Source organism: Taudactylus pleione, unplaced genomic scaffold, assembly GCF_031769625.1.
Source record: "Taudactylus pleione unplaced genomic scaffold, aTauple2 ptg000095l, whole genome shotgun sequence".
Classification (NCBI taxonomy): Eukaryota; Metazoa; Chordata; class Amphibia; order Anura; family Myobatrachidae; genus Taudactylus; species Taudactylus pleione.
The window spans coordinates 34,182,943-34,195,435 of record NW_028284497.1 but is presented as its reverse complement, the minus strand read 5'-3'; the positions used below and the strand labels follow the sequence as shown (position 1 = coordinate 34,195,435).

General features: G+C 43.0%; 1 protein-coding gene across 1 annotated transcript in view; it reads right to left on the bottom strand.

The window, feature by feature from the left end:
* FRMD3 (FERM domain containing 3) overlaps nt 1-12,493 on the bottom strand; it is a 247,169-nt gene that overhangs the window by 83,648 nt on the left and 151,028 nt on the right. The window lies entirely within an intron of this gene.

Sequence of the window (12,493 nt, the reverse complement as noted above, 5' to 3'; positions counted from 1 at the left end):
TAATGGTGGATTTCAGTGGGGATGAGCTAATATTGTGTGTTGATGATATTAACAACAGTGATGAGGGTGATGATGAGTATGATAATGACATCTTCCAACTGTGATGATGATTAACAACACTGATAGTCAAGCCCATAGGTAGCTTGGTTTGTGGGAGTGCAAACAAACCAAGCACTTCAGCCACAAAAGTGGCAGTCCCTGTCACTGAAGTGCTTAGTGTGTTAAACTTTGCATGTAGTTTTTAATATATGACATAAGGGTGGGTGGGAGGTCCCAAGGACAATTCCATCATGCACCAATTTTCATTATGGGCTTTGCCATAATTGTGTGTGTTTGACAGGCAGCGTATATTACTGTACTTTACTGGGGTGTTCATGTTCTTTTGTATCTTGCAAGGCCATCTATCTATAGACCTTGTTTCCTGCAGCTTCTCCACAGATACAGAGTAGTATCATGATTTCGTATAATTATATGCTTAATAATTATCGACTTCAACTAGGATGTTACTCTGCATTGAATCTTTAGTATTGTCTTAGTACTGTGATTTGCTGTTTGGATTCAGTTTCCACTTTAAAAAGCTCATTGGGATTTTGAAAGCTTGTTTTTTATAGTTTTTTCCATGTCTCTGATTTGTTTTTCTTGATAATTATTACAGTACTGTTAGTAATCAATCAATCAGTGCTTTACCTGGCTTCTACTAAATATTCCACCTCCATTTTCTTGTGCTAATCTCGGGCATCTGATAATATTCTATAGGATCGTATAGTTAATGAAACTGCCATCCTGGGGGCATGGCCTGGAGTAGCTGGGAGTAAGCAGCTTTTCTTCAGCTCTCCCGCACAAATCCTGAAAAAATCCTGTTTTCCTGGAAATATTTGCTTCACAATCAGGGATTTGTTGGTCTATTCATTCCTGTATGTACTGGAGTGTCACGACTGGCTCCTGCTGTGTACTTTAAGGCAATATTACCCGGTAAATTGATGTGGCTGTTTCCTTCTCCTGCTGGCCCGGAGTTTCCATCCCTTCTCCTAACTGCTGCTTTTCCAAATACTACTTACTTGTTGGTTTGCTTCCATTACTTGGCCGCCACTCCTGGTGCTCCGATCCCTCTGCCACTGGCTGCTTGCCCGGTCTCCACCCCCCACTGCCTTGCTCTGGCGTGCTGAAGATAGAGACCGCCATTTTTGGACCGCTCCTTACCTGAAGCAGCGACACTGACACGTTGATCCTGCCACTGCTGATCATTACTCTGTGGGTCTCCTCCTGTTGTTGGTGCCTCTGATCTCCTGCTTCTCCATAAGGGATCCTGTCCCTAGTTTTGGTCTCCGGTAAATAGATTGGAGAGTTGGCGGCCAGTGCATATGGTGGTGGGATTCAGCTCCTCATAACAACAGGACCTGACAGTGGCTGCACTATATAGCTGTTGCTGGTGAACATACGTGGTGCGCTAGCCACCACCATATTGTCTGTACCTGCTTACAGTAACTGTGGATACTCATGACTGATTGCTTTATAGATGGCCAGTTCCCTGCAGCTGATTCTTCAAGCTATTGCTGCCTCCACACAGAGGCTTCTCACTAAACTTGGAGAAGTGATGGCTGTGTCCCCAAGTGATGATGTTACTTTCTGCATGTCTTATAAGAAAGAACAATTTTGGGGCTTATCCTCACCTAGGGAAGTGTTTACTCCTATGTTGGATATCCTTTCAAACCTTAGGCATTCAGAGTCCACTGTGTATTTTCCAAAGAGTTGCTCTACATTTTTAGTGGAAGGATCAATGCTCCAGGCTTTGCCATTCAAGTTTTTCATATTTTTCTCTGATTGCCCTTGGGAAGATGGATGTCTTCAAGATACAACATTAAAGCATTCCAAGTACTTTTCTATATGTCTTTGGGCGAATGGGTATGGAACAATGCTTTTACTTTCACTGCCTGCTGAGATCTGGCCGGATTCATAATTTGATGCCCCTTATTTTGCTTTCATGTTTCAATATTTTCTATGTTTTGTTGTTTATAATATCCTAGTATATACATTAGTATGTTGCCAAGCTGTATGTCTGTGGAGAATGTTTTATCCTTATAGTATGTCTGTGGTTTATCCTTATAGTATGTCTGTGGATTATCCTTATGTCTGTGGTTTATCCTTATAGAATGCCTGTGGAGAATGTTTTATCCTTATAGTATGTCTGTGGTTTATCCTTATAGAATGCCTGTGGAGAATGTTTTATCCTTATAGTATGTCTGTGGTTTATCCTTATAGAATGCCTGTGGAGAATGTTTTATCCTTATAGTATGTCTGTGGAAAATGTTTTATCCTTTTAATGTGGGACAGCTAAGTTTAGTCTAGCCTAGCTAAAGTCAACAATATATTGTCCTTGTCAGTTATGTGTTTAACTATCCTTTGTCTGTGTGGGTGGAGGGAGGGGGGTTGATAGGTTAGGATACTGTAGGTTGGTAAGGGGGAACTGGGATCCAAGTATGCCTGGGTTGGGGTTAGGCCATACAGGGTGGGGCTGTTTGTTTTGGAGGGTTTTGTTTTGTTTTGATTTTTGGCAGATTATTAGATTTGTTAATTTTATTTAGTACTATTTTGCAATTATTCTATATCAGGCTAAAGATGAGAGGTACTTTTGTACTTTTCTATGCCTCTAGTACTGGTTATTTATATTTCATATTTGGTATGCGAGCTCAAATGGCGCCTGTGTGCTCTTATTGTTTATTGATATACTGCGAGGCGCTCTCTGTATCCTGCTATATTGGTTATTTGTCTTTACCTATATTTATCGCCTGATTGTATTTATTTTTGCATATCGTATTCCTTACTATGTCTGCCATTATAATTTGTTATTGGGTGTTTACTTTAAGTTCTCTATTGGGAATTATGCCATTTAAACAGTGGCGTATCTATAATGGGTGCGGGGTGTGCGGGGAACACGGGCCCCTGGGTCCAGGGGGCCCCACACCGCACACCCTACACCCATAATATTACTTACCTCTCCGAAGTCCCACGTCGGCCGCGGCGGCCATTTTCTCGTCTTTTGCGCATGCGCAGTACAGGGAAATGGCTGCTGCGGCCATTTTCCCGGTAACCTGTGCATTCATTATAGACTCTGGGCACACTCTAGTGCCCAGAGTCTATAACTCCGGTGCCCCTGCATTTAAGATAATATTGAATATTATTCTGTGAGTCAATGACTATGTAACTTGTCCTGTACCTGAACAACAGTATTCTTAATCTGTTTCGTGCTTTTGATCTCTACTGTTTCTGCATCAGGCATAATTTGTAATGGAGTCAATATATGTGTCATTGTTTTGTTTATGTTATTATAAAAACAATAAAAAATATTGAATTTAAAAAAAAAAAACTGTCATCCTGTCTGCCACTGCAGTGCCATTATGTTTCATAGATGGGCGATATTCCACCCTCCAACATAACTTCACTTCCACAATTTCTTTAACAATTGATGGCACAACTATCTCTTCTAGCCCCAAAGTGCGCTGTCTTGGAGTTATCCTGGACTCCTCCCTCTCCTACAAACCACATATCCAGAACCTCTCACAGTCCTGTCGCTTCCATCTCAAAAATATTTCCAAGATTAGACCCTTTCTCACCCAGGATGCCACCAGAACCCTCATACACTCACTGGTCATATCCAGATTGGACTACTGTAACCTTCTCCTATCTGGCCTTCCCAACTCCCATCTCTCTCCTCTCCAGTCTATGCTCAATGCTGCTGCTCGACTCATCTTCCTCTCCAAACGCTCTACATGTGCCTCCCCTCTCCTACAAGCCCTCCACTGGCTCCCCTTCCCTTTTAGAACCCAATTCAAGGTTCTCACACTTGCTTAGAAAGCCCTCACCCATTCCTCTCCCACTTACATCTCTGACCTCATCTCCCTCCACTCTCCTGGCCGCCCCCTTCACTCAACCAATACACACCGCCTCTAATGCCAACTGATTACTTCCTCCCACTCCCGCCTCCAAGATTTTGCCCATGCTGCTCCCGACCTTTGGAACTCTCTCCCTCTCCCTATCAGACTCTCCTTCTCTTTACAGTCCTTCAAACGGGCTCTCAAGACCCACTACTTCATCAAAGCCTTCCAGCTCCCATCCTAACTTGCTGCAACATGCTCCTTCCTCCATTTACTCCATCTGTATCACACCTGTTTGTTTGCCCCTCCCCTTTAGAATGTAAGCTCTTACGAGCAGGGCCTCTACCCTCTTGTGCTTCTCTTTACTTTACTTTCACCTACTTCTTACCCCCACCAGGGCACCTAACACTTGGTTGCTTACGCTCTGTTGCATATCTAGGTGCTATGGTCACTTATGTATCAATGTATATTATCCATGTCCTTGTCCTATTTTTTACTGTAAGTCAGTTGTCAAATTATTTGTTTATGTACTTTGTAAGGTGCTGCGGAACACTTGTGGCACCATATAAATAAACGATAATAATAAAAATAATAATAAACTGTAATGTGTTTGTGCCGTTGCTCTGTCGCATACTGTAGCCAGTCAGCTCACTGCAGCTTTTGGCCAATATTGGTGAAAACAAAATTGTGAGCTATGAGGTAGTCAAAATTGACTGGAAATTAATGTTATGATGTTAATAATACTGTAGGGACAAAACAGGTCTAACTTACATGATTTTAGCAGTTTTTATAAATTTTAAAGAAATCCAAAACCAAAACATTTTGAGGGTGGTTTTGCCAAAACAAAAACACAAAGAAGATTTAGAACTAAAACCAAAACACGGGGTCCGCGCACATCTCTAATAGCAATATGCACAATTCAAACTACTAGTTTAGAACATGTACAGTACTAGCAATTAGAAGATGTGGCAATAGTTATAACTATTATATCAAGTTTATTGGACTAACCTTCAAATTTAATGGATGTACTTAATCAATATGAACTATTTTTCTTAAAAACATAAATCCCTTCTCACTTATACGATTAATGTTTTCCTGATCTAATACAGTAGGTACTGATTTGAGTACTTAAAATTGTATTCTGTATTTACATGTATGCATAATTACTACGTTTATGTAATACTTTATTGTTGAAGATGACAACATAAGCCAAAACTTGTTGCATATTGAATAATTTTAATTTAAGTATACAAGATATTTTGGTGTTATAGCCCTGGTTTCTGTATGCCACATCTAAGCATAAAACTGCAGCTTTCCACTATGCAGTAACATTTAGATCTACGAGGACAGTGTTCCTGGGTTCCATTCCTGAATACGATTAGATTAAAGTAAACACTAAAGACCATGTAGTTTATCTTTAGCCTAACGTTTCCTGTTTTCAGAGCATAATCAAATGTGGTTTTAGAGTAATACATACAGGCACAAACAGGCTTGCTACTAAATCAATTCTTCAGATTATTTGAATTCTTAAGAAACAAACCATTTGCTTATAATTCACATATTGAATTTTTTTACATAAGAGGGAACATTTGCAAACTGAAAGTCTAAATTCTAAATCTGCACATTGAGGCTCATGTTAAGCTGGGTGTACACGTTGTTTAGTGCAAAATATGCAAGTTTTTGCGGCGTATACCCACAAAAAAGCTGTACACCTGTGTTTGTATGCAGATTTGGTACTTACGCCTCCATGTGCTTGGAGAGATGGAGCGAAGGAGGGAAGGGTGTATCTAATAATTGCACACTGAGGCAGACCAGTATGGAAGCTCAGAAATGCCCCTGAGTAGCCATATCACTTGCAGATGTCTGGGGGTTGGTGCAGATACACTTTGATGGGTGTGGATTAACAGATAGACAGTAAAAAGGTCAACAGTGTCTAGATAGGCACCAGATGTTAGAGAGTCAGTAGGTCGACTGTTTGTCCCAGTGGACCTACTGACTCTCTAACATCTGGTGCCTATCTAGACACTGTTGACCTTTTTACTGTCTATCTGTTAGGTACAAATATTCGACATGTTCAGAAGGTCGACACAAAAAATGGTCGACAAAAATGATCGACACATGATTTATTTATTTTTTTCTAGCCTTAATCTTCACCCTAACCCTAATCTTGGTGCCCAACCCTAACCGTCGGGGTAGGTGCCTGACCCTAACCATCCCTTCTAGTGCCTAACCCTGACCCTCTGATAAGTGCCTAAACCTGACCCTCTGGTAAGTGCCTAACCCTAACCCTACCTCCTGGTGCCTCACCTTAACCGTCGGGGCAAGTGCCTAACCCTAACCCTCTGGTAAGTGCCTAACTCACAAAAAAAATCACGCGTCAACCATTTTTGCGTCGACCATGTTTTTTGTTTACCTTTTGACCCTGTCGACCATTTGCAAATGTTGACCTTCTTACATGTTGACCTTTAGTTTGCTGACCTGTTGTCCCAGTATTGACTGTCTAACATCTGGTGTCTATCTAGACATTGTCAACCTTTTTACTTTTTCTGGGTATAGAGCGGGCGGCACGCGCCCCACTTCACTGTACGGCCCTGGTGTATCGCACACATTGTACCCATAATACATATGCCACTGGCTCCACCCTACACTGCTTCCAGACAGGACGAGGAGATACCACTTGATCCCTTGCTACTGCTACCCTGAGATGGTGATTGGAGTACAGCTGGCGGTACTTGTACCACCGATGTCTATGTTGAATTTGCTTCTCCGTTCAGAAGCCCTTAATTTGATGAATACACCTTTTTTTCACAGAACAAAAGGCTTGTCTCCCTTTAATAAATAGGTTCATAATTTTACAGTAAACAGAGGACTGTCTATAGCTTATTTATGCATGCAGGTAAAACAGTTTCAGTATACAAATCAACAAAACAACAAAGAACTTAAGGCCCCCATACACGGTGCGATTATAACATCCAATCCGATGGATTACTGCTGCTATATCATTCCGTGTGTGGGTATGATATCGGCCAGTGCTCCCGTGGGATCGTACATCGCTCCTCAAGATCTTTCTGCATGCTCAGTTGATCTGGGGATGCGATGTACGATCACATGCAGAGCTATATGGGTGGGGGAGGGGGTGCCTACATATCGGATGGTCGGTCACCTGATCGCTCCGTGAGGGGGGACTGCCCGATATGTAGCCCGTCGGATCGCAAGGTGCATATCACACCGTGGATTTAAGAGCCAAGCAGGCAATGTAAAATGATAGCAAATAAAGTGTATATGCACTTGCTAATTCTTAATACACATTAAGGGGCCTATTCATGATCCATTATGGGCCCATTACACATGTTTTCTGTAACATGGCATTTATTGTTAGTAAGTAACCTCCAAAAACTAAAAGTTTTAGCAGTTTGCATGCTGGAACCAATGCCATCTTCAGATGACATTGATTCCCGAAGCCCTGCTCCTTCCTATAATACAATAAATTTTTTATTGTCATTAACAAAACACTGAATTGTTAACGTAATATTATATGGGAAGGAGGTCCGGGGTTGCAAAGAGAGATCTGGATCTCCGGGCTCGGGTTGCACAGCAAAGGCAAGTAACACTGCTACTTCAGTTGCAATGTTAGGGATCGCATGGACATCTGCTTTTCACAGCAGCTGTCTTTGCACCGGAGAATACTGAGGGCCTGATTCAGCATGGATCGCTAGTCTGATTATACGTAAGCAACTGCGTTGCTAATATCAGCCGTGCTATTTAAATGTGTGCATTCGCATTGCTGATGCAGCCTGACATAAGGACGCCCACTTCCCCTTACTCACTTGCCCAACACAGCAAAACAATCTGCAACATCAGACACTGACGCAGAGTTAAGGAAGCCCAGACCTCACTCAGGAATTGCTAACTTCTGCGCATGCTATGAGTACTCAGGAGGCGTCTGGTAGAGCAGTGGATGATTTATGCATGCCCATGCAACAGCGTTGAAACACAGAGGCACGCCTGCGTTGACACGGCCTCCCCCCATCACCACCCACAGATGGCACTTCCTGTCAATCACTCTGTCGTTTGTCTGCATAGCCTCTGCGTATGCAGTTCTGACCGCAGCATCTGGCTCACGCACGCACACTGTGATGCATCCACTCAATTTTACAAGCTACTTGAAATAATTTTGTGCAACACAGACAGGGTCCTTTATGAAAAGCAATCAGCAAATCAGCACCCCACAACTGTGCAGCATTGCACATTCTTAGTAAGTTTAGATGAAAAATAAAATGCAGCTGCCAAATTTAAATAAATACAGATTCTCTCTTTTGCTCATCTATAGTGTTTTAATATTTAAGTTAGTAGTAATCTAGAAGCTGATTACAAATGATTACATTTGCACAGTTGAATAAAATGTCAGAAAGGGGGTAACTGAGTATCATAAAAGTCATTACTAAGAAGTTATTTTAACTCCAGTTTTTCTTTGCTGCACTTGAAATTATTGCTCCATTTAAAAAAAAAAAAAAAAAATGAAAGAAAGTGCGTGGGTTTTTTTTTTATTGTTGGATGTGAAAGTTACTGCTGCTTCCTGCACTAATGCTACATGCATGCACTGTACTGTATTAAGAGTTTTCCATTATACTTTACTTGTACGTGCTTTGCATACCATAATATGGTGACTACAGTAAAATACACACAATTATAACTATGGGGTTTATTTTCCATCAATTTCTGCTAATTCATCATTCATTTGCCTTCCAGTCCTCACAGACTCAAATCTCTGAACAGCTGCTATCCTTATTTGAACAATTCTGGCTTCGAGATTCTGCTTCCAAGGGTCTCATCTTTTCTCTTTACTACTCTGACCTCACACCACTTTCCCCCTCGATAACACTTCATGTGAGATAGTGGGAGTCCGAACTGGATGGGGATCTAGATGTAGACGTTTGGTCTAATATATGGCTGGGAGGTGCCAGCAGTCATGGACACCACTAGCTTGCCTCCAACACTCAGTAGGCCATTTATTGCTGGCCTTCTCAATTAGAATCCTTAACTGAACCCAAACTAGAGATGACATAACAGCTCCCTCAGGTGTTACCACTAACCTCTAGCATCGATGACTCATGCAGGGATTCACCCATCAGCCACTATAAGAACTTGCTCAGTGCACTCCTCCAGTGCCTGAATATCTATTGTGTTCTACATAGGTGCTCCCGCTCCAGAACTATACTTTCCAGTATAATTTTCTTCCATTGATTAAACTCCAGTGTTCGGTTTTCGCGATAGCTGCACATCCTAACCTTCATTTCCATATCTGCTAAGTACTCTGTTGTTTTCACGGTGGGAACTAACTACACTGGGCTGGGACCGGGGTCTTCACTGAGTAAAGTCCATATCCTCTAGCGGGGACTACTGGTGGGGGTCTTAGACTCCACACCAGGGTATTTGGTTTTGCCAATTCGACCTGTTTGCAGTTATCTGCTGTGTGTATTTAGACTCTGTTACATTTGCTGTCTGTGTTGAGCTCCAGGGTTATTGCAATATATTCTGTGCCTAACATTGCAAGCTACACACTGTTCCCACAGTGCCAACACCACCATGCCTTTCATTGCACACTACATACAGTCCAAAGAGTACTAAAACATCCGAGCCTCATTGCACATTATGTGCTGTTCCCAAAAGGGCCAGCACATACTGTATGTGAATCTCATTACATGATATGTGCTGTCCTAACAGTGGCAACATGTTTGTATATACTATTGCACTCTACTCGCTGTATAAACAGTGCCATCCATGTACCTTGTCCTACCCTACCAAAATCCCACACTTTGTGTACCATTGGAATTTGTGCCTACTGTGTTAAACACCTCAGGGTATTCCATGGCTACTACCTCTCGGAGTTTCACAGCTATACCTCTTTCATTGTGTTCCTCAGTAGAAGCAAAATCCCAAGGCTTCACAGAATACTCAGGCCAGGACTACGGCTGAAACTCCATTAGCTATGGATCTCCTGAAAGACCTCACTGGAAGGGTGGACAACCAAGCGAACAACCAAGAGCAGATAATGCCATGTCTGCAGAACTTGTCACAATGCCTACAGGAATTCCATCAGCGCCTTCTCAAACCTTCTGGGAAATTAATAGTTCCACCTGCCAGGCCTACGCCTCCTCTGCCCAGGGGAGAGTCCAGCCACATATGGATCTCCAACCCAGGGTTATATGGAGGGGAACCCAGATGTTGTCGGGAATTCATCAATTATTGATTCACTTCTAATTGTTTCCTTGTGAATTTTTTTCAGAGAGGACCAGGGTAGCATTTATCACTTCGCTACTACTTCGCTACTATCTAGCCAAACCCTGGTGTGGGCTTCTCCCATCTAGGAGCAAGACAGTCTCCTTCACCAGCACTCTACAGTATTCATCAATGCCTTTAGGAGGATTTTTGATGAACCGGGAAGAGTCGCATCAGTGGCATCTCAATCCTCTGGCTCCACCATGGTTCCTCCACAGTGGGAGAGTACCTCGTCCAATTCCAGACTCTGTCCTCTTAGCGGACATGGAATGACAAAGCCCTCCTAGCCAATTTCTGGAATGGTTTGGCAGACGACATCAAGGATGCCCTAGCATCTCCATTTGCATCAAGTGTGACATCCGGCTGACCGAAAGGGCAGCTGAGAGAGGATAGTTCCAGGATCTGCCACCTCGGTACCTACCACCTCCTGACCAATACAAGGAACTCATACAGCTGGGTAAAGAATGCCTGCATGCCTTACCCAATAGGAGCAAGAGCACTGCCTTAAGCACAAACTATGTTTGCTCAGTACTGCCCCAGATCACCTGCTGGAGATATGATGGGAGGGTGACTGTGGGATTGACCTTTTTGCAGGAAAGTCTTCACCTCAGAGGCAGGTTTTCTCACTCTCATTGCCAGAGCCCCAGGCGATGTCATACTACATCCAGGAGAACCTAGCAAAGAGATTTAATTGAAAGCCCAAATCACCCACTGGAGTTTGGTTCTTCTTCGTAGCCACGAAGGATGGAGCACTCCATCCTTGCATTGACTATAAGGGTCTCAATGCCATAACCAATAAAAATGTATACCCCATCACACTCATTTCTGTACTACTTGGTGAGAAATGAAAGGGGCCTACAACCATATCTAGATTGTACAAGAAGATGAGTGGCAGACCACTTTAAACACAAGGAATGGGCACTTCAAATACTTGGTGATGCCCTTCGGTCTCTGCAATACCCCAGTGGCCTTCCAAAGATTCATGATAGAGATATCCCGAAATCTACTGTATCCATGTATCATATAGTACCTAGACAACATTTTAATCTTTTCCTCTTGCCTCGTGAAATGCCATCAACAAGTAAAAGAGGTGCTCAGTGACTATGAGCCAACCACTTATATGGAAAGCAGACCTCGCTACCTTTCCTTGGGTATATCATGTCAGGCATGGGTCTGGAGAAGGATCTGGGAAAACTCCAAGCTATCAAAGAGTGGCAACTGACTACTGGCCTCCAAACCATGCAAACGATTCCTGGGTTTCTAGAGCTACTATAAGTAAGTTCATTAAGAACTACTCCAATAACTGCATTCACCAGGACAGAGAATAACCACAGACAATGGTCGACAGAAGCCATTCAGGCCTTCAATTCCCTTCACTTCGGCCACTATTCTCAAACAGCCTGACACCTCTCGATCCTTCATACTGGAGGTGGATGCATTCTCCATTAGCACTGGGGCAGTACTTTCTCAGCTGGATACCATGGGGAAGCTTCACCCCTGCGGATATCATTCCCCCAAGATGCTACCCTCTGAGAATAACTAGAGCATTGGGGACAAGGAACTACTAGCCATTAAACTGGTGCACGATGAGTGGAGACATCTGCCTGAGGGGGCCCTACACCGAGTGACAGTATTTACAGATCACAGAAACCTGGCATATCAGCAGTCAGCCAGCAGACTGAACTCAAGACAAGCACGCTGGTCACTGTTCTCTTCCAGGTTTCAACTCACTATCAGCTTTCGGCCAAGCTCTTGGAACAACAAAGCACATTCTCTATCCCGCTCATTCGACAACACATACACAGAAGAGGAGGTGAATCCTAAACCACTCCTTGAGCCAGCTAGTCTACCAGCAGTTACAGATACAATCCTGGCAGGAGTTCACTGTGGCATATCATTTGTTACAGAAGGGCTGAAACCAAGATTACGCCACTGGACCAACACATCACAATTTTTATTACATCGGACCCCTGCTTGGAAAACACCCCCCCCCCCCCTCCCACACACACACATACAATATAGGAATACTTGCTCTACATCAGAAAATCTGGTACATCTTAGAAATGAAGCTAATGGCTAGCATGCTCCGGGAACCTAACGGACATTCCATGCATTTTGTAGTCCCTAGACGTTAAACTATGGTGCATCCTCCCTGCTTCTTTAGGTCTCCGCTCTCATGGGTTTGTGATATTGAGGTCCAGGTCTGTTCTCCTGCTACGCACTCTAAGGTATCCCACCCTTTCCACCTCCTGTCTGTTTCCTCCCCCTCTTCACCTTTCTTATATTCAAAATCCATAGGCATCACAGTTATATTTAGTTTATTTGTTATCGCATACTCATGA